General features: G+C 42.7%; 1 protein-coding gene across 13 annotated transcripts in view; it reads right to left on the reverse strand.

Annotated features, from left to right (window-relative positions):
• The window catches only part of THRB (thyroid hormone receptor beta), a 388,247-nt gene that overhangs the window by 111,483 nt on the left and 253,196 nt on the right, over window positions 1-23,568 (reverse strand). The gene's annotated exons all lie outside the window — the stretch shown is intronic.

The raw sequence follows: 23,568 nt of genomic DNA on the forward strand, positions 1-23,568 counted from the left end.
ACACTGACATTAAAATATAACGTGAATACAAATGTGTGAAAATAGTTTTGTGTCCTTTGTATGATCTCAAAGATGAAACTATAAAATCTCAGTCATGTTCTTGCTATACCATCACTTAAAAATATCTTTGTTTTCACAACTATATGGTCAACTAATCTTTGCAAAGCAGGAAAGAATATCCAATGGAAAAAGACAGTCACTTTAACAAGTGTTGGTGTTGGGAAAATTGGATGGCAATATGTATAAGAATGAAACTAGACCGCTTTCTTATACCATACATAAGAATAGATTGACAATGGTTGAAAGACCTAAATGTGAGACCAGAAACCATCAAAATCCTAGAGAAGAATACAGGCAGCAACTTCTTCGACTTCAGCCGTAGCAACTTCTTACTAGATGCATTGCAGAACGCAAGGGAAACAAAAGCAAACATGAACTGTTGGGATTTCATCAAGATCAAAAGCTTCTGCACAGCGGAGGAAACAATCAACAAAACTAAAAGGCAACCCATGGAATGGGAGAAGATATTTGCAAGTGACATATCTGATAAAGGGTATCCAAAATCTATATAGAATGTATCAAACTCAGCACCCAAAAAGAATGAAATCTTGCCATTTGTACCGATGTGGATGGAGGTAGAATGAATTATGCTAAGCAAAATAAATCAATCAGAGAAAGACAAATACCATGATTTCACCTCCTATGTGGAATTTAAGAAACAAAACAGATAAACCTATGGGAGGAGAAAACAAATAAACCACAAGAGACTCTTAATGATAGAAAACAAACTGAGGGTTGATGGAGGGGAAGTGGGTGTGGGGATGGGCTAGATGGGTGATGGGTACTAAGGAGGGCACTTGTGATGAACACTGAGTGTTGTGTGTGAGTGATGAATCACTGAATTCTCCTGAAACCAACATTGCACTGTATGTTAACTAAATAAAATTTAAATTTAAAAAAATCTTTGTTTTCAAAATTCTAATTGAATAGGCATACGAACTACAGAAAGTTGTATTGTGTGTGAAGTAGAAAGTATCTATGAACAAGAAAAAAATCTTATTAAGGCTTTGAAAATATTGTCAGCACAAAAGTTAGTACTAATTTTCATACTTAGTACTGTTTTCCTTTAGTATTACCATTACCATACGATTGCCATTACTATAGCGTGAATAGTATGCTAGAGTTACTATAGTACTTCGGCATATGGTGATGTTTAGTGCTATTTTCCTTCAGTGACCTCTAGAGTCTTATAATGTAATTGCAGGAAGTCTAAGAACCCTCTAGAGTAGATGGGTGTCCGGGGCCTCCTTTCCTAGCAGTCCTATGCTATAGCGTGGGGTCAACGGAGTGCCCTGTACTTGAGTGGACACACGGAAGGTCTCCGAGAGCCTGGGGCTCACCAGCTGGTCATGGGGTCAAAGGAAAAAACAAAGTCCAAAGAGCTTAAGAATAAAGAAAGCTGCGGGGTTTTTTGTTTGTTTTGTTTTTTTGTTGTTGTTGTCAGGAAGGAAAACAAACTTGGTGAGGGGTGTTATGAGCAGATGAGTGAGGAGGAAGGTCAGGTGGTGCTGTGTGGGAGAAGGCGTAGCTAATGAAGGACTGGCAAGCTGCTCTCTGTCCAGGAAAGGCTGAGTCACAGTCTGTATCATTCATTAAGCAAGTCCCACCACTCACAGGGGAGGGAAGAGTCTTCAGTTAGACTGTGAGGGTCTGTGTCCTGAGGGTCTCAAAGTTGAAGGTCCTCTCACACCAACAGAGGGGAGAATGACATTCAGTTTAGACACACCGAGGTGAGTGCTACTTGAATGAAGAACATTCCTTTTACGTGAATCATTCATTTGTTCCGTTGGTCAGTCCAGAGGCCTTGATTGAGGGCCTACTCTGCTCAGGCAGTCCCCCAGGCTTTGCCCAAAGACAACACCTTGGCCTCTCCATAAGGGGCTTCTTATCCAACAGGGAGAGAATAATGCAAAAGTGGATGCGGGTTTCCCCTTAAGTGTCTCTTCAGAGCTGACTGGGACACAAAGGAAGCAGAGGTCACTTCTACCTGGGGCTATCTGGAAGGCTTAATGGAGGGGACTCTGGACCTAAAGGGTCTTGTTTGTAAGAGGTCTCGCCTTAGGTCATGATTTAATGCTTTGTTTTCATGCTTGTGTTTGAGGCACAGGGACTACTTTGAGTAACTCTTTTAAATTACGCAGGTTTAAGTGGGGGAGTGTTACTATCCAGCTTGAGTTTTTCTTAAATATTTATTTTTGAGAGAGAGAAAGCACACCCGCATGGGACCTATACCTTAGATTTCCCCTCACTTAAGATTATGCTTTTATTTTTTTAGATGTTTATTTATTTTGAGGGAGACAGAGAATCCTAAGCAGGCTCTGTGCTGATGGCACAGAGCCTGATGTGGAGCTCAAACCCATGAACCATGAGATCATGACTTGAGCCAAAACCGAGAGTCAGCGGCTTAACTGACTGAGCCACCCAGGCGCCCCTAGCCAACTTGAGTTTTTAAAGCTTCACAGCTACTGAGTCAAAGCAGACCAGTCAGAGGGCTATGGCAGGTGGAGGGGAGAGATGAAGGTGGCCAGAACTAGGGGGGTGGCAGCAGAGGATGAGGGACTCAGGTGACATTAAGGAAGCAGAAATAATAAGACACTGTGATGAATGTGATATGAGCAAACACTAGGGATACAAATAGGTTAAGACTAGAAGGCTCTTGGCTCTCAAGGACTTTACAATCCATTTAACAAGCTGGCTGGGAAGGTGGAGCCCACTGGCCAGGAGCAGCTAAATATATAAGTCAGATGTGTGGTGTACCAAGAGGCAGTGTGGAAAATCACTTAGGGCCGTGCCTTTTTCTGCCCACTTAGTCCAATGCCATGTCCCTTAGGGAAAACCTATTCCCCATGGAAGAATGGAAAAGTGGGCATTCACCTCCAAAGCACTGAAAAATACATTTATATTAAAAATACAAATGATGGAGAAATTTATTGAGTTCTCAGAAACTGGAAAGTAAAAGGAATTATGACAAACATGTAGGAGGTAGGTCTAGGGACTCTGGGAGATATTGGGCTCTATGCAACCCACCGTGAGCTCAAAGACCATCTTGGGTGTGTGGATGGAAGCGTAGCCTATAGGACAAGCCAGGCCATGTTTGGACTGCTACATTTTAAGAGAAAGACTCGTAGAATGTCCAGGTTGATGGAAACCACATCTTAAGGAACTGTTGAAGGGAACCTAGAAAAGGGAGCAGTCACATGAAGGTTAGATAAAGGTCTTCGAACATCTGAGGAGCTGTCATGTGGAGTTAAGTGTGTCAGTGGACAGGATGGCTGGAGAGATGCTGTGGGTGACCTTAGGTGGAAGAAGATGCACATCTCCAAGCAGTGCACCTTCTCCAGACCTTGGGCTGCGTTTTGTTCTCAGGATAGATTAAGCCTCTCCTGAGAAGACCAGGGTCTTTATCCTGTAAGAAAGCAGGTGCCAGGTGTGTGATATGGTTCCGGGGACATGTTAAAGCCCTGCTCCATGCTTCCCCTTAAAATTCTTCTCTAATGCTTTATGCCTTTACCTCAGTGGATCTCAACTGTTTCAGGGCAGGGGGGCGGTCCAGTCTCCTCAAAGAATATAATGGAAGTTACAGGCCTCTCCCCTTGGAAGATGGGTAGAAGGGGATTCACAGACCCCCCCCCCACACACACACAATAAATCTGTGGGTGCCACATTAAGCTTTGGCTGCAGGCTCTGGTCACTGTTAAAATGCAAAAGCTCGTGGAAAAAAACACAAATTGATAAATACAATCTATTGAATAAAATGAAAAAGGGATGTGCAAGCTATTTTTGGTCAGTGGCAAAAAAGAACAGGACCTACAAGCAATAGATCCCTTTGTGGGTAGAAGGAAGGTAAGTTTTGGAGAAGCAAGGCTGGAGCCTAAAGAAGAATCCTCCAATGCAAGGTCTGGGGTCACTCTAGTTAAGCCATCAGCCACCATTGCAACTCTGGATCATTTGAGATGAATTATGCATGTTGTCTGCCCCTAGGGGGCTTAGGTGATGAACAACTTGTACCTTCTGGGCAGAAGAATTGACTGGAGGGATAAGAGATCTCTTTGGAGGCACTGAGGAGAGTGTGATTAATTTTATCTGTATGAGGAGGACCCACAGTGATATTTGAGCTTGACTTTGAAAAATGAGTCAGGATATTTTCCAGTTGGAGAATAAAAACAGTATGGCTCATGAACAACAAAAGAACAAAAGGTATAGCATCTTGTGACAGGGTACGTGATTTGGGATGGGAGAAGAAAGAACATGGCCAAGAATGAAGCTGAAAATGTAGTTTGGGGCCACATGGTGAAGGATCTTGAAAGGTTTGCTGTGGACTTCAGACTTTATCCTACGGGAAATAGGAAGCTAGGGAAGGTCTTTAAGAAGAGGACCCACCCAATTTGAGAAAGATAACTCTGCTGCAGTGTGGAGGACGAATCCTCAGGAGGCTAACCCCTTTGGTGGCACCTCTTTGTGCGGGATCATTGCTATTTTCCTGTCTTGGTGTTCAAGCTAGAGTAGGGTCAGAGAGAACACCCCTACTTCGATCCTGTAAAACTCCAGTGCATTTCCCCAGATCGCACACCTCTTTGTCCTCTTGTGTTTCCTTTCCCCTACTAGAAACTACAACATTGAAGGGACAACTGTAAAAATCGCCCCTTGAAAAATCTTTCCATATGGACCCAGTGAGTCATTGCTTATATAGCCTGTACATAAATTAACATGAAATGCCATATCCCCCTCATGTTTTTACATCAAGGGTACCAGAGTATCATGCATCCCTTGATGCATCAGAACCGTAAGATACACAGGGCTTATGTGCTAACACTTGAATAGGTACTTCATGGGCAGCCCGAGGAAGCCATGAGTGCACTGGGGGGTGGGCTGGGGTGGGTTGGGGCTAACCTTCATAAGCAAATCTCTTGATTCAGTTTAAAAGATCAGATGTCCAAGTGTTAGGTTGCCATAGACTCTTAAGCTGAGACCATTAACATCAAGAAGGCTCTCAAAGGAGGACAGACCCACCCTCTCACCTGGCATGGAACCGACATTGATAATCTACTGTTCCTAAATAAAAGGGTTTTTAGAGGTCATGGCAATAAGAGCGGAGGGCAATGCTTGGGGATGTGCCTTAAAGTTGTGTTTACATAGCAAGAAGCTGTTTTGACTAAATTTAGTTGGTATTGTGGGGCATTGTGCACTGCTGGAGTTTATGGGGTGGAGCTAGGGGTTCTGTCTGCACTTTGGCCTTACCACTACTCTGTCTCTGGCATCTGGAAACACATCCGGGTGAGGGCAAATGGCTGCCCTTGAAAGTGGGCCGCACCTCGTGCAAGGAGGGCAGTGAGGTTGTGGATCTCCATCAGGTGCCTTGACCCTCCACTTCGAGCATCCTCTCTCTCCTGGAGTTTCCCCTTCTGTCTCCTTCCCCTCATGGGCAAGGGCCCATTTCCATCAAAACTTGGACTCTGACATTTGGGAAACATTTTTAAGAACAACTTCAAGACCAGGTATAGAGGAAGGACTCCAGGACCTGGCATCATTCTAGATGGTTCAGAGTCTCAACTCAGTAGGCCATCTCAGATAGGCGCCTCACCTCTCTGAGTCTCATTTGTAAAATGCTGTCACAATTCCTACCCTTCAGGGTTATGATGAGGACCGAGGGGATTTGAAAATGCTTTGTAGATTTAAAAGTAAGACATCAGCATAAGGTATTGGTAGGCTTTGTCATTATTGTAATCACCATTCTTATGGTCTTCTCATCTCCTGGCCAGGCCCAGTCATCTCTAAGACGTGGGAAATTGGACCTATTATCTGGCATTTACTTTGAGATACTGTGAGGTGGTAAAAAGACTCATAATAACACAGAAACCCACCTCCCTAGACCCCATCATCACCAAGATAAAATGGAGGTGAAATTTCTCCTCTCTCCTACCTGCCATTCTCCTCTTTCCAGACTTAATTTTAGTTTTGGGGATTTTTTTTTCCCCTCGCAAGGTTACCTTTCACATACATTTAAATTCATTACGGAGAACAATGAAGGTTGGGTACCCAGGTGAATTTGTCCCTAGTTCTATAACTTCCTAACTGTCTTGAGGTCTTTGCATTTTAATAGTAAATCTTAGTATCCAATGAAGTGAATATATAATGGTCAAATTTATGATTATAGTAATAAAAACTCAAATAGAAGAGAACAGAGGCAAGGTGTATTCAAATCATACCATGCTGTGATCCACTTTTTCCACTTGGTAAAGCTAACCCTATTGGGCAGTGTTATGTTAAAGAAAAATAAAAAATCAGTAAGAGGAAATAATTTAAAAAGCCAGCACTGTTAGACCGGGAATGGGGCTAGTTAAAAAGGAACACAAGGCTGTGATAAAGATGTGGAAAAACAGTAGAAGCTCGCCCTTGTGCTCTAGCCCAGATGTTCCTCTGAGTGGATCACCTCTAGGTGCAGAAGGCAGGGTCAGATTCCTCTGCTGGATATGGTGGGCAACTAGGGCTCCACACAGGAGACATCAGCAAATGACTATTGAATGGCTAAAGCTATAATTTCTGCTTGAGACTTTCAGCAGTAGCCCTGTTTTGCCTTTGGGGAGTGAGATAATACAACAAGGATCTGTGACTGAGCTTGATTTGCTGTGGCTGATTTTGTTGTTGTCTTGGCAAAATAAATTAGCCTTTGTTTCCACCCCACCGACCCCTTTTCATTCAAATCCAGTAATCGTTGTGAGGCTCATTTCTGCTCTTCATTTTAACCTGTGTCCTTGCCAAATCCTTGTCCCCTCTCTTCCTCTTCTCTCTTTCTCCTTCTCTCTCAAAGTCACCATGCATGGAAAGCATGTGGGCCCTGCCACTTACCCACAGAATGACACAGGGGATGTTCAAAGTCAAGAGTCAATGTTCTCAGTGTGGGGATAAGGTCATCCACCTCACAATGGAATGCGATGCATAGCAATATTCTTCCATCCTTGTGGCTAGGTTCTGGGGCCACAGCCTGACTAAAATCCTGTTTCTGCTTTGAGGACTGGGTTGGCAGTGATAGGAGTGGGGTTCTTGGGGTCAGACTGGGCTTTAAAACAAACAGAAAAGCCCCCTGTGAATCTCAAACCATCTGCTCTATTTACTTTGTTGTCCCCCTCAATGGAACTTGGAACAATTTGTAACCACATAATGTAGTGATAGAAAAGTCACCAAGAAGAAACCCGCCAGTCAAAGTTTTAGGAGAATCAACCTGACTGGCTGCTATGGTCACAGAGCACCTTCCTCTAAGCTACCTTTCTCTGCAGGCAGACCATCCTCTCCGAACACTTCTAAGAACGGAAGCTAGTCTCTTAGGAGGAGGCAGACGGGTGGTTTGAGGAAACGTCTGACACAGCAGGAGAAACAACTTCAACAGAGACACTGTTGGCCAAAGCAAGCCGTTAAAACTGCCTCTACTGACACCTGGTGGAGAGTGGGGTCGCTTCCCTGTGCCAAGGAAAATAAAGTACGTGTGCACGCCTGTGTGTGTGTTGAGGGGGCTGGAAACAAACTCCTCACAGCAGGGGGATTAAATAACTCCTGAGGAATGAGGGTACCATGCAGAACCGCCAGATGCTCGAATATGTAATTGTGGTTAGGTGACTCACTGAGACACATGCATGAAAAACAACAAACGAGAATGTGAAAATAAAACATTAGGACTGAAGCAAACGACATTATTGATTTCTTAAAAGTGTTTGATGATGAATAAGACAACAACATCAAACAAGAACCCACTTCCTCTCCCCCCCCCCCACCATGTTGGATAGCTTTTGACACAGGGAGCATCTATACCCCAGGGGGACGGCATTACACAGACAGAGCTCACGCTCTGTCTCTGGAGTCTGCAGTTAACACCCAGGGAAAAAGAACCATCTTCTAGGGCTGCCTGGGTGGCTCAGTCGATTGAGCATCTGTCCCACTCTTTATTTCAGCTCAGGTCGTGATTCCAGGGCGTGGGATCGAGCCCTGTGTTGGGCTCAGCATTGAGCATGGAACCTGCCTAAGATTCTTTCTTTCGCTCTCTCTCTCTCTCTCTCTCTCTCAAATAAATAAGAAAGAAGAACCATCTTCCCTAAGGGGGTATTATGAAGATGGATTTGCCTGTAGAATTCTTTGAAGATGAGAACAAAATTCTCCTAACAAATACCATTATAAACTTTACTACTTTTTAGAAAACATTTTTAATGTTTATTTTTGAGAAAGAGTGAGTGTGTGTGTGGGGGGGGGGGGGCAGAGAAAGAGAGAGGGACACACAGAATCTGAAGCAGGCTCCAGACTCCAAGCTGTCTGCACAGAGCCCGACGTGGGGCTTGATACCTGTGAGATCATGACTTGAGCTGAAGTCCAATGCTTAAGCAACTGGGTCACCCAGGGGCCCCTGTTTACTACTTCTTAAATTGCCACATGGAGGGGGAGGGGGACTACATTACAAAGTTCCTACAGAAATATACTTCATAAACTTATATTGTCTTCATTCTCCCCTTCATTGGGTTCTTGTTTGATACGGCTTCATGAAGGTCTTTTTGGGTAACTTTATTGGTAAAGTCGACGGTTTCTTGTGAGGTGTCATGACATAGTATAGGACACACATGGCTGGATTTTGTCTTTAACAATCTGTTTTAAAGGGGATTTTCAGGAATGCACAAGAGCGATTATTAATTCAAATCTGTAAGAACTAATCCATGATGCTCAAGTCATAAAGGAAGGGCTGGGGCACTGAATGGGAATTTAGGTTGGTATTTCAAAAAAACTACAGAAACCCTAGTTAAGGATTGAATTAAAATGGGCAGATCTAGGTAGGAAGGTAAGAAAGAAAAGCCCCGGAGAGATTCCAAGTAGTTATACTTTTCTTACGTTTTTTATTTTCTGATATTTAAGTTACATTTAGAAGGTATATCTCCTTAAATGTGCTGGCTCAAATGTATGATTCTGACCAGAAAGGGTATAGTCTGAATACACCTCCTCCTGGAGTCAGTGACTCTAGGACATAGATTCCAACTTTCTCAGTTCGTGGCACCTTCAGTGTTTTGGTAACTTTTTTCATCATGACCCCAGGTCAAAACATAGGAAGTTTTATTGTATTTATAAGTAATTAGGTCCAACCTAATTAGTACTATTTGCATGGTTGTGGCTGTGTTTCTCTTGAAAATTCAAGATATCCCGTTGTGTAGGACCATAGGTCTGTCCTAGCACTCCCAGGATGGGAACCCTGGTGGTAACAGTTTCAGGAATCAGTGAAAAGTTCAAGGCTGTGGTTTACATGATCCCTTTTTACCCCTCACTCTTTGTGAGACCATGGCCACGTAATCTGACCTTTCATTTTAAAGCTGCTAAGCAGGTCACTCTGGCTTACTATCGTGGAGTAGAGAAGAAGAGAATGAGACCTAGGGTGAAGCCTCTGCAGGATTTAAGCCAGAGCTGGGAATAAATAAGATCTGACTAACAATAGTGTTTCCTGAGCCCCTGTCATAGGGGAGGTTATGATGAGGGGAGGTCACTCTAAAAAGCGAAAGAACACAGCCCTTGTATCATTTAAGAAGGGCAATGAAATAAGTCACATTTTCACTGGGAATTAGAGGGATGCCAAAGGTAGCTGAGAAGCTGGCCAGGTCCTAAGTCCTTAGGTGAAAATCTGACAGATGGGCATGAAATGTTAAACATGTTGGAACAGTTGTCTGCGTATCTCAATAGATCTATAGATGGCAGGCTGCCTGCTTTTCCATCCTGTTCTGTTTCTGAGTTACACGTGTCGGTGAAGCTACATACAAACTAAACGAGTGGTTCTCAGACTTTGGGGAGCACCTGGAGGGCTTCTTAAAATGGATCGCTGGGCTCCACCCCCAAGATTTCTGACTTAGCCAGTCTTGGGTGTGGGTCTGAGGGTCTGCATTTCTAACAAGTTCCCAGGTGATCTGACTATACTACCCAGGGATCACACGTTGGGTGCCACCAGCCTACACCATTTGGGAACATGTGAGAGAAATCGAGGTGCTACCTTGGGAGGCTGCACAGACAGCGGGCAGGCAACCCCACCTCTCCATTCCTGACTGCACAGTCAGCCTTGTCTAGAGCACTACCAGTGACAGGTGCTTACCAAGGCACCCAGCTCTGAGGGTAGAGAGTTACTGTCTGTGAAGGCTACTTGCGTTGTAAGTGGGCGCCCTTGAGTCAGAGACACTCGAGGCTTGTAGTAATAAAGTGGCGACAAGACCTGGTATATGAAGGAGCTTTCCAAAGAGGTTGGCTTTGTCCTCTTGCTTACGTTAAGGACAGGACGTATGCACAGGCTTGGAGGCTGCAGGGAAAGTGGTTCTTAATCTCAAGAAGGGGATTCACCGCAGAGTCGGCTGAGAAGCCTTGCTCACCGTCTCCGTGGCTGGGCCCAGGCGTGTGTACCTAGACGAGGCTTCCCAGCTGATTCTGCTGAGAATTTCTGCTCAGGAAAGAAGGGCTTGAGTATGAGCACAGCCGTGGTGGGAGCCCACCCTACTGTCACCCTCTTACTCCTGTAGCCATTTGCCTGCTGCTGTGAACTCACATGCATGCTCGTTGATTAGGAGTCACAGACACACCCCTGCTGCAGTATGTCCTCTTTGACTTCCCAGGCCCGCAGGGAACTCTCTACCCATGCCTGTTACCTCCCTTCCCAGTGGTGGCAACATCACGGCCGGTGTGGTTTATCCAAAGCACCCCGCTAATCAAAACCCATCAGCTACGTACTAGAGGACACATTCAACGAGTGGGAACAAATCGACTGCACCTTACGGGTGGGGCTTCTGCACTCAACCCACACTCCCCCTCTTCTCTCGGCCCATGTGCTTGTTTCCTTAGGTTCTCAAAGTGTGGCTCCCAGATCGGCAGTCTCAGCATCACCTGGGAACTCATGAGACTGTAGATGCTCAGGCTTTACCCCAGACTTCCTGAATCCGAAACTCTGAGGGTGGGGCCAGCAGTCTTGTTTTAACAGGTCCTCCAGGTGATGAATCTGGTGCATGCAGGGGTTTAAGAATCACTCACTGCTTTACAGAATCTCCGTACCTCCCTCCCCATGACCCCAGATTAGAAGTTAAGAGGGAGAGCCCACTCTCCTTCCTCTTCCTACCAGCTGACCCAGGGATCAGCACATAGCACATCCTCCAGAAGCATTTGTTAGCTACTGAAGCTAGGGCAGCTCGCTTCCTGATCATAAGAGTGAATAAACACTCCCTTGGCGTGCCACCCCCGAGAGGAAGCCAACGCTGCATCTAAATCATCTCGTGTTTCTTATGGGCTCTATTTTCCATATTTATAAATCAACTTTCCCTAAATTCTCTCCCAAGATTTTTACATTCCTTTCAGCTCAGGAAGCCAAAAACAAGATGCCATGTTTTAGCCAGTCAGTTTCCTGCTGGGGGTGGGGGGGAGTGGGGGGGGGGAAGGGCATGTCTGCATGATTGTTAAATTCCATACTCCCAGCATTGTGATTATTTTCTGAACAATAGAATGGGATTGCTGATTCATGCTCAGCTCACGGCTCCAGGCGTCTTTTTTTTTCCTGCTGTACTTGTGCCGATGCAACACAATAATGTTCTATTCATCCCTCTGAATTAGAAATGCCAACAGCTCAGATATGCAACCGAGGAGGAGTCCTCCCTCTGCTTATTTAAAGGCTTCCCACAAATAACACATTTTGAAAGATTATATGGCATTCACTTGGAGCAATTTGGCTTGGGCAAGGATGGTTAGACCTTATCTTTTTATCAGCTGCCCCTTGCACAATGCCTGGAACACTGTAATGGTGATTCTCAACATATGCTTGTGGAGTGAATCACATACTCACTTCCTGAGGTTCAAGCATTATCCTTCTATTCTGCCCTGATAGGTGACAATAAGCCCTGTGTCAAGTGCAGGGAGAAAGCCCAGGTCTCACATCCAGGCTCGTGTTTGGATCCAGTTGAAGAATGGGACTGATGGGTCCAGGTGGGCTTCCTGCGGCCTCATCCTGGTCTGCACGCTGTCTGCTGTTCCAATTCTGGCCCTCCTGTCGCAGTGAGCTCTCTGGTCCCCTCTCAGCACAGCGTTGCCGGTAGTGGCCAGGGCCAGTTGAGGGTTTTTGTTTCCCGGCTGCAAAGTTGAACCCGTGAGACTGCTTAGCACTCCTAAAACCCTAATGGTCAACCTGAGCCGTGTATCGAATCACCTGGGTGGCTTTGCAAAGTCCTGGTGCCCAGGCTGAATCCTAAACCAATTAGTGTTGTGACTCAGACCTCAGCTTTGTAAAGCTGCCCGGGGGTGGTTCAGATGTGCAGCCAAGGTTGAGAACCACTGCTCTAAAGTGGCCTCTGAAATAGTGTCTGGGAGGCCTCCCTGTTCCGCTCTTGCTTTCTTTGGATTGCCTCTCAACATGGCAGTCAGAGTGGTCCCTTGAGAATATGTCAGCGGGCGAGCTCTGTGCTCAAAACCCCACTGTAGTGCCCATAATCTACCCCATTTGCCTCTCTGTCGTGGTCTCCTACTTCCCTCCCTATCTCGGCTTCATCAACCTCCTTGTTGTTCCTGGAACCTGTTATCCATGCCCCCACCAGAAAGCCTTTGCACTGGGATTGTTCCTCTGCCCGAAATGCCGATCCCCTGGACACCTGCTCAGGTCCCTCCTTCACTCCCACGAAGTCTTGCAAACCTTAACTTCTCAGGATGCCTACCTTGGCCACTCCAAGGTGGCCGTCCCTGTGCACTGCCTTCCCAATCCCCTTGTCCTGCTCCACTCTTGCTTTTCCCACAGTAGGTAGCCTGTCTTACCACGCGGCACAGTTCGCTTCTTTTTTTCTTGTTGGTGCTTATTATTCTGTCTCCCTGTGCTAGGAGGTCAGCTCCTTGAGGCCAGGGGTCTTTGTCTTGTTCACCGATTACCCCAAGTACTCAGTGTGTGGCACACTGCAGGCCCTGGATACATGTGTAATGAAGAACGATTTTTCTCCTCTGTAGGTGGTGGTGGAGACGGGGGCTGAATGAAGGAGGCAAGGCTCAGTGATGCATGAAGAAAATGAATTTTCTCAAAAATGACAGATTTTGAGGGAACACTTATCATTTGATTCTAATTATAAGTCAAGGGAAGGGACTGCCAGGCGATGTCTAGGTTAAAAAAAAAATCACACAGATAGAAAGCGGATGAATAGTTATCTAGAGCTGGGCAGTGGGGGTGTGTGGCAGGTGGTGCAGGGATGGGAATGATTGCTAATGGGAACAAGTGATGGGTGATGGAGATGCCCTAAGATGAGATTAGGGTGATCACTGCACAGTTCTGTAAAAATACCAAAATCCACCAAATTGTACGCTTTCAGTGGGTGGTGAAGTTTGTTGTGTGAATTACGTCTCAATAAAACTGTCAAAAATGTACACTTAACTGAAGCATCATACAAGTGTCAAATCTAAATCTAAATAGGCTATTATTATTTCTTATCAGTCACCTGGAGTTTCTCTGGGTTGGAATTTCTCTGGGTTTGGAATCGGAGCTGGGAGAGGGCTTCTTTAGCCCTCATTTGCTGCCTGAGAGATCTATTATTAAAGAAACATAACGACATTTTTGATCAAGGTTTAACTCAAGAGTAGTTTATTGGGGTGAAGTGCCTTTCCCTTAATAACTTCCACACCTATCCAAATTCTGGTCTTTTTTTGGGGACTAGTAGTTTTGGAAAACAAGCAGCCACTTTGTGTGAAACACAGCTTTGTATAGATTTGACACTCTTGAACTTATAATGCCAAGAAAAACTCTAGCCATGGTGACATTTACCATCTACTGATGGCCAGTTGTGCCACACATCACAGAGTTCTATTTTTCTTCAGCTGTGAACTGAGATGCTGCTTGGCTGGCAGTCTTACGAACCTTCCTTCAACTCGCTGACATCCTGGTTATCTAGTAACATGTACGGAACAATGACAGCACGGTTACGATTTAAATCGTGGGTAGCAACAGCTCAATGAAGACCATTCTCCCTCCCCCAGGGAGCTCAAAAGCACACCTTGTTAGCCTATGAAAGGGGAAACCTTCCTTCTGCTCAGGGTTCTGGCTTTAACCATTTCACTAGGCAGTCCCTCAGATGGGAGCAACGCTGTGACATAGGAAGATTCTTGGGGACTACTGTGTCTCCAGGAAATTCCTAAGCACACAGCCAATATCTCATCAATAGGCAAACTGTTCAAAGGAAGAGACGCTCATAGGTGTTTTCTGCTCATTGATGAAACAGAGGGCTAGAGGGACGGAGAAACTCACCCTGTATCTCCCGGGAGGTGAGAGGAGTTGGGATGCAACCCAGAGCTAGTGTTCTTGATTGCTGAGACATATTGCTTTCCACCCGCCATATGCACATCACTCAGCTGGGTGCCAGCTGATGGGCACAGGGATGACTAAGCCCTTCTTGTTCCCTCTGCTAGCACTGCCCAGTAGAGATGACAGAACATACCAATATTAATTAGAGGATGTTGTATTTGGTACTCTAGCAGAAGTGCAAAGGGCCATGGAAGTGTGTGGGAGAGAGAGTAACCAAAAAAACCCAACTCTCCAAAACAAAGATGCTCTGCAAATCATTATACCATCCTTGTGATGGGGGTCATGCCAGTGTTCCTGGTCAATATCCAGCTGTGAACTGAGGGTCCTCCAGAATGTGGGTTGTACAAAGGGTGGGTGATTGGGCTAAAATCATGCTAACCATGCAACCTGGGTGCTTGGACAGAATATCTACATCAGCTTGTTTTAGTATCATTTGTACGTTTGTCCTATAGTAAAAAGCCAGTATGTCTCTTGAAGAAATGTTATGAAGGTTAAATGAGTTCATACAAGAAAAGTGCTTAGGACAGTGCCTTACCCATAGTAAATGCTCAATAAATGTGAGTTGTTCTTGTTCTGCCTTGTTAATTATAGACTCTAGAGAACTGAGTACCTGCTACTAGGGACTTAACTGCATAGGGTCCTGGTAATTTTGTTGCACAATGAGAGAGGAGCTGGCACGTTAAGCTGTGGTCTCTTCCTGAGGTAGCTGAGATGGGCAGCAGGCGGTAAGGGAGTAGAGCGTTCATAAAGTGTCATTGTTGTCTGTTGAGAACTTGATTTACTCCATGTAGGGTCATAGTTTATAAAAAAGGGTATATGGTATTAGACATAGTATGTGTCAGGGCACAACAATTTTTTACAAAGTAGTTGATAATAGGGGTGCCTGGGTGGCTCAGTCGGTTAGGCATCTGACTTGATTTCGGCTCAGGTCTTGATCTTAGTTTGTGAGTTCGAGCCCCACATCGGGCTCTGTGCTGACAGTGTGGAGCAAGCTTGGGATTCTGTCTCCTTCTCTCTCTACCCCTCTCCCACTTGCTTTCTGTGTCTCTCTCAAAATAAAAAATTAAAATCAAAAAATCAAAACAAAACAAAGTACTTGATAACATAGGAAAGCATGGGATTTCTATTCTCTAGCCTGATACTGTAAAAGATTTGATGAGAGGGTAACCTACTTCTGTGGAGACGGCAGCATTTGCAAAACGGACTCTCTTAAGCAGTGTTGAAATGACTAATGAGTACCATTTGGGTCTTCTCTGTTGGGACTTCAACTAATGCTTTGTCTGTGACAGAACATTTAAATCAATATTTTTCGCCGTATCTACTGTCCTCAAAAAAACAATTTGGTCTAAAAATAATAGTTCTAACGGGTGTGATTGTACCATCTCTAGAATGATGAAAAATCATGATTTATTGTAAACAAGACCCACTTGCCTATCCATTTTCTCATATGAAAATGAAAGACCATGGGCCTTGGTCATCAACTTGTATTGTTGATTTTATCTGCCATAGATGGAAATGAATTACGTAATTTTTCAGGAGAAATAAATTCAAGTGATTTGAAAACAAAGATTTCAAAAAAAAAAAAAAGCAGCCAGTTTCTAAAACACCAGATAAATAATGAGATCCCGCATGAAATGCAGGAATGTGTACCAAAGAGTTATCAGGAGCTCTTCTTAGCTTCGATGCAAAGGCCAGCTAGACCAAACGTGAGCCTGGGCTTTATAGTGAAGTTGACAACAAATATAGTTCCTATTTGTGTTCAATGAAATTGGGTAGAGAAAAAATATATTCCCGTTAACATGTTAATATGTGAATCACCATAAACCTGCACATGTGTGTATGCTTCCTTAAAAAGTAAGGGTAATAATAAAGGCAGTAACAGTGAAAGTGTGTAACATTTATTGAGTGCTTACTACGTGCTTGCCATTCTGTGAAGTGTCCCATATATATCCTATATATACTGCCTCCTTTATTCTCAACAATTTACGATAGAGGTGGTCCCATTCCTATTCTACAGTCAGGGGATCTAAAGAGATGTGACTCCTTTGCCCAAAGTCATAAAGGTTTTTACATGGGAGAGCCCGGAATTGGACTCAGGTCTTGTAGATCCAGACTTTATGCTATAAACCGTTATAGTTGTCTGCCCTTTGCAAGAATAATAATGTTTACATGTATTCATAGCTCCTTTTTACCATTGGTTATGTGATCTGGTGTTCACAACCCTCATTTTCTTATATCTTTTACAAACGAGGATGCTGAGGCTCAGATGTTAAATGTCTAAAGGTAAATACCGGCTTATGGGGAAGTCAGGACTCAAGTTATGCCCCCTGACCCCTAAGCCAAGTTCATTTTTGAAGAATTTGAGCTGAAATCTTTTCTAAATGGGAGGTCCTGACAACAAGTTGTCACTAGGGCTACCTATGAAGTCAAAAGCTGAGTAACAGTTGCACCCGTGGGGTATTTTTTAAAAACATAAAATTTCTAGCTCTGAATATTAGGTAGCTCAAATTGTAATATATAGAACACAGGGTTGGGACGGGTTGACACAAATGATTTGAAAAGTTCCCTCGTGATGAGTCTGAAACTCTCTCACATGCCCAGCACAGCATCAGTGAGATACATTATACCAGAGTGGCAGGCAGACGTTTTTTGGTAGATGTGAGACGTTTTCTGAGTTCAGTGAAGGTTACGTGGTTGTTCAGAAAATTAGGAGTTCTATTAATAATCGCTGCTCCTTTTGATTGAGGATATTGTTCCTATTATTCTGTGGTTGAGTTCAGGAGAATAAGCCTCGCAAGGACACCAGCCGGGTAAGAGTGTGTATAAATGAACTGCCCTTGAGTCCTGAACCCTCATATGCTACCACGCTCAGTCCCATGTTGCAGCTGCCAGAAAAGTTTATAAAGGGATCGCCAACGAATAGCTCCTTAATAAAAGGAAAGGTGCTTTTCATGTAATGCAAAGAGATATCTGGAAATGGGACATCCGTGGTCGTTCAAAGGGAAAGTTTGGAACAGTTGAATGCACAAGGCAGGCTGAGTGCTCCTTGCAAAACCGCAGACTTTCCAACCCAAAAAGCTGAGTGCCAGTCGGTTACCAGTTGCCCCTCAGCTCCGAACTCACCCTTCTATCCTCTGCTCTGTGATTCCCAGGCTGGGACTTGGCAGACTCTTTCTCGTGGTCCCTTGCCAGAGGACGTTCTATTTGATTCTGCCAATAGAAGGCACTAGAGGGAGGGTGGAGGGTGAGAGGAGAGAAGGCACTTCCTTCTTTTTCATGCCCCTCCACGCCCGGGAGCATGTGCCAGCAGTGGCCATTGGCTGGACCCTCCTATGTCTTTTAGCATTTCCAGAAGCAGTGTCTTTGTAATCCACAGAGGTTCTCGAAACAGCTGCTTGGAGCCCTTTCTTAGTACTCTGAGTGCCAGCTCCACAGGACTGCTCCTCTGAGTAGGATCCTAGTAACCCTGTATCTAGGGGGACAGCTGCTTTTTGCAGCTGGGTTACTTCAGTGTTCTTTCCTTGCTCTTGTGGTGCTCCCGTGCCAGTGCAATAACCAGTTCCTTGTACCAGATCCTTCTGTTTGAATTACCTAGTGTGGTTTTGTTTTCCTGCCTGTACCCTGACAGTTGCATGTTGATGGCATCCTTGCAGCATGCCCATGCCGGCAGTATGTGCAGTGCCCCCACAACAGTGTAGTTCCGGAACCAGCAGCATTGACTGAACTCAACCCTGCTCCCGCTGAGGGTGAGAAATTATTATTTCCAGCCAAGAACTGAGAATGTGTGAGAAATTATAACTCCCCCCCCCCCTTCCCCAGCTGAAGGGTAGTTAGAGTGGAAGACTTCAAGGATTAAATATCTTAAACTTTTTTTCTTAAGCATAAGAATAATACCTCTTCACGTGGAAATGTTTGCAAACACAAAGTATAAAGGAGGAAAAAAAAAAATGAAAACCTGTCCTAGCGTTAACCACTGATATTTTGACATGTTCTTTCTGGTCTTCCCCCATGCTGCTACATATTTTAAAAGAACTGTTATTTTTAACTAACACTTGGTCTCTAGTATTTTCACATGACAACATGAGGAGCTCAACTCTCAGGGGAATGTGACTTTGCTTCATCACAAGGACAACTTGTCTTTTCTGCTTTGGGACTGGGTCTCTCCGGCAGAGGCTGTTTACCTCTGACCCAGAAACTAGACAATGGCCAGGGCCACAGGCTCCCGACTCCGGTATGTCTGTTATGCCTTCTCAGTCAGGATCATAAAATAAATAAGAAATCTGTACACATTCAGGAGGAATGCTTGTATATTATGAGCTGGCTCCTGGGGTGAGTCAGTGAGCAGTTTTGAAGGAATATGGAACACAACAGTCTCTTCTATAAGGAGCGGCATGTTTGGACAGACAGGCAGGACAAATGCTGGTACTAATTATCCTGGTCTGTAATTTAGTATTTTGGTACTTCTGTATCCATGCATCCATCCACCCATGCATGCATCCATCCACAACTACTTCCCAAGTGTTCACCAAGGACAAGGGCAGAGCACTGTACTAGTTGCTGGATATACGCATGACACAATTGCTGCCCTTTCTCATAAATTCATAGCAAGAAGAATCAAACTCCAGGAAGAAGGGATTAAAATACCAAGCACATATATCCTCATGCCACTCTTCCTAATTAATAAAGCATCTTATTACATGCATTTGTCTGTGGCTTACTCACAAGTACACCTGTCACCAACTCCCTACCCATGAAAAGTCTTTGGTTTGGAGATTTGCTTTGATAAACTGGGGATGGTATTAACCACTTGTTGGTCCAATGTTTCAGTGTCCATCTACCTTCAAATTATTTGGTAGAAAGTCTAGCCATCAAGAATCTTTAGGCTTTACATAATAGCACTGAAAGTCATGAAATTAAAAACTGCATAAAGTTCAAGGCAAAATAAACGGACACATGATAGTAGTGGAAGACTTGAACATACTTAATCATTCAAGGAATGCAGGTTAAGTATAAAACAAGAATATAAGAATATTAATAGGTTAATCTAGAATTATTATAACATTTTGCCCCTGAAAAACAGAATAATTACAGAATAACAGAAAGAAAACAAAATAATTATAAAAAAGTGACCATTGTTAGGTGATGAATCTTCTCCAAAGTCGAAATAAGTAGAAGTATTAGAGACAGAATAATGTTTCCATAATCAACTTAGAAATGCAAAAAAGAGGGGTGCCAGGGTGGCTCAGTTGGTTGAGTATCTTACTCTTTATTTTGGCTCAGGTCATGATCCCAGGGTTGTGGGATTGAGCCGCACGTCAGGCTCCATGCTGGGTGTGGAGCCTGCTTAAGATATTCTCTCTCTCTCTCTCTCTCTCTCTCTCTCTCTCTCTCTCTGCCCCTGTCCTCTGTTCATGCTCTCCCTCTCCCTAAAAGGAAAACAATTTTTTAAAAAAGAAATCTAAAAAAGAAAAACAGACATATACAAAAAGAAAAACTGCAAATGATTGAAAACCAAGAAAGTCCTCCCCTAAATAATTCAAGAGGATATAATCATTGCAAATATACATGCACCCCACATCAGAATGCCTAAATATATAAAGCAAGTTTAACAGAATTGAAGAAATTAACAGTAACATGGTAATAGGGGAATTTACTACTCCACTTTCATCAATGAATAGATCACCCGGACAAGAAATCAAGAAAGAAAATTTCTCAACTATGTGGAAGTTAAACAATATGTTCCTGAACAACCAGTCGGTCAAAGAAGAAACCAAAAGGGAAATAAAAAAGTACACTGAGATGAGCAGAAATGGAAATACACATATCAAAAACTTATAGCCTGTAGCAAAAGCAGTTCTGAGATAGAAGTTTAGAGTGATAAATGCCTACATTAAGAACAAGGAAAAATCTCAAGAAACAACCCTAACTTTATGCCTCAAGGAAAAAGAAAAAGAAAAAACTAAGTTCAAAGTTAGCATGAAAGAAAGAAATAGTAAAGAGCAGAAGTAAATGAAGTAGAGAATAAAAAGACAATAGAAAAATCAACAAAACTAAGAACTGATTTTTAGACGAGATAAACAAAATTGGCAGAACTTTAAGTGGATTAAACAGACAGAGGGCCCAAAGTTATAAATGAAAAAAGAGACATTGTACCTAATATCACAGAAAGACAAAGGATAACAAGAGACTACTATAAACAATTATATACCAACGAATTGGGTAGCTTAGAAGAAACTAATACTTTTTTAGATACTTACAACCTCCCCAGACTAGATCATAAAGGAACAGAAAATCTGAACAGATCAATAATGAGTAAGGGGATTGAAGCAGTGCTTAAAAACCTCCCAATAAAGAAAAGCCCAGGACCAGAGAGCTTCACTGGTGAATTCTACCAAATATTTCAAGAATTAATATTAATTCTTTGAAAATTGTCCCAAGAATTGAAGAGGAGGGGATACTCCAAAATTCATTTTATGAGGCCATTATTACCCTGATACCAAAGCCAGACAAGGACACCACAAGAAAAGAAAATTGCAGGCCTATATCCCCAATGAACATGAATGCAAAAATTCTCAACAAACTACTAGCAAGTTGAAATCAACAGCACATTAAAAATATCATATGCTATGACCAAATGGGATTTATCCCTGAGATGTATGGATGGCTTGAAACGTGCAAGTCAATAAATGTGATATATCACGTTAAGGGAACGAAACAAAATCATATGATCATCTCAATTCAGTCAGAAAAAGCATGTGGCAAATTTCAATATTTTTTTATAATTAAAAACGCTCAACAACATAGTAAAAAAGGAATGTATCTCAACATAATAATGCCATGTATGATTAGCTCATAGCTAAAATCATAGTCAACAGTCAATGGTGAAAAGCTGAAAGCTTTTCCTCTAAGATCAGGAACAAGACAATGGTATCCATTCTCACCACTTCTATTTAATACAGTACTGAAAATCCTAGTCAGAGCCATTATGCAAGAAAAAGAAATAAAAGGCATCCAGATTGGAAAATAAGAAGTTAAATTGTTTATATTTGCAGATGACATGATCTTATATATAGACAACCCAAAAGATTCCACCAAAAAACAAAACAAAACAAACCTGTTAAAACTAATCAATGAATTCAGTAAGTTGCAGGATTCAAAGCAATATATAAAAATCTGTTATATTTCTATACACTCACAGCAACTACCTGAAAAAGGAGTTAAGAAAACAATGTGGTTTATAATACTATCAAAAGAATAAAATAGGAATAAATTTAGCCAAAGGAGATGAGAGAGCTCTACACAGAAAACTATAAAACATTCGTGAAATAAGTTGAAGACACAAGTGGAAAGATATCCTATGTTCATGGATCAGAAGAATTAAAATTGTTAAAATGTTCATACTACTCAAAGCCATCTGTAGATTCAATGCAATCCCTATAAAAATTCCAATGGCATTTTGAAATAGGAAATAGAAATAGAAATAGGAAAAAAATCCTAAAATTCATATGGAATCACAAACGACTCCAAATAGCTAATGCATTGCGTTTCCTGATTTCAAAGTACATTACAAAGCCATAATAATCAAAATTAGCATGGTATTGCATAATAAAATCGACTGATTGGCTCCCAACTCCGGTATGTCTGTTATGCCTTCTCAGGATCATAAAGTAAAGAAGAAATCTGTACACATTCAGGAGGAATGCTTAGTATGTTAAGAGCTGGCTCCTGGGGTGCGTCAGTGAATAGTTTTGAAGGAATATAGAACACAACAGTCTCTTCTGTAAGGAGCGGCATGTTTGGACAGACAGGCAGGACAAATGCTGGTACTAATCATCCTGGCCTGTAATTTAGTATTTTGGTACTTCTGCATCCATCCATCCATCCATCCATTTACAGTTTTTAATCGACTAATGGAATAGAATGGAGAGCTCGGAAATAACCCCACACATACATAGTCAACTAAAATTTGACAAAGGTGCCAAAAATACACAGTGGGGAAAGGACAGTCTTTTCAGTAAATGGTGCTAGGAAAACTGGATATCCATATGCAAAAGAATGAAATTGGGCCCTTACATCATTCACAAAAATTAGCCTGAAATGGATTAAGACTTGAACCTGGGAAACTCCTAGGAGAAAACATAGGGAGAAGCTCCTTGACATTAATCTTGACCATCATTTTTTGGATGTGACGGCAAAACCACAGGCAACAAAAGCAAAAATCAACAAGTGGGACTATATCAAAATAAAAATCTTCTGTACAGCTGAGGAAACCATCAACAAAATGGAAAGGAAACCCATTGAATGTGAGAAAATATTTGTAAACCATGTATCTAATAAGGGGTTAATATCCAAAATATATGAGGAACTCCTACAACTCAACAGCAAAACAAACAAACAAGCAAACAAACAAAAAAACCCCCAAATAATCCAATTTAAAAATGGGCAGAAGATTTAAAAGACATTTTTTCAAAGAAGGCATACAAATGACCAACAGGTACATGAAAAGATGCTCAGCATCACTAATCATCAGAGAAATGCAAATCAAAAGCACAATGAGATACGACCTCACAACTCTTAAGAATGGTTATTTAAAAAAAAAAACAACTAGGTAACAAATGCTGGTGAGGATGTGGAGAAAAAGGAAACCTGGTACACTGTTGGTGGGAATGTAAACTGGTATAGCAATTATGGAAAAGAGTTTGGAGTTTCCTGAAAAAATTAAAAATAGAACTGCCATATAGTCCAGTAACATCACTTCTGAGTATATATTCAAAGGTTATGAAGTTGATATCATTTTTTCTTTTTTAATATTTATTTAGAGAGAGGGAGAAGGAGGAGCAGTGAGAGAGGGAGAGAGAATCTCAAGCTGCCCTTGAGAGAATCTGCACTGTCAGCAAGGAGCCCGATGCAGGGCTTGATCCCAGGAACTTTGAGATCAGATGCGCTGAGTCAGACACTTAACCAACTGAGTCACCCCACTGCCCCAATGAATTGATATCTTGAAGTATCTGCACTCCAATGTTTATTGCAGCATTATTTACAATAGCCAAGATATGGAGACAACCTAAGTGACCATCAATAGATGAACAGATAAAGAGAATGTGGTATGTGCACAATGGAATAGTATTCAGCTTAAAAGAGAAAATCTTGCCATTTGTGGCAACATGGATGATACCTGAAAGACATTACAT

Source organism: Leopardus geoffroyi, chromosome C2 (genome assembly GCF_018350155.1).
Source record: "Leopardus geoffroyi isolate Oge1 chromosome C2, O.geoffroyi_Oge1_pat1.0, whole genome shotgun sequence".
Lineage (NCBI taxonomy): Eukaryota > Metazoa > Chordata > Mammalia > Carnivora > Felidae > Leopardus > Leopardus geoffroyi.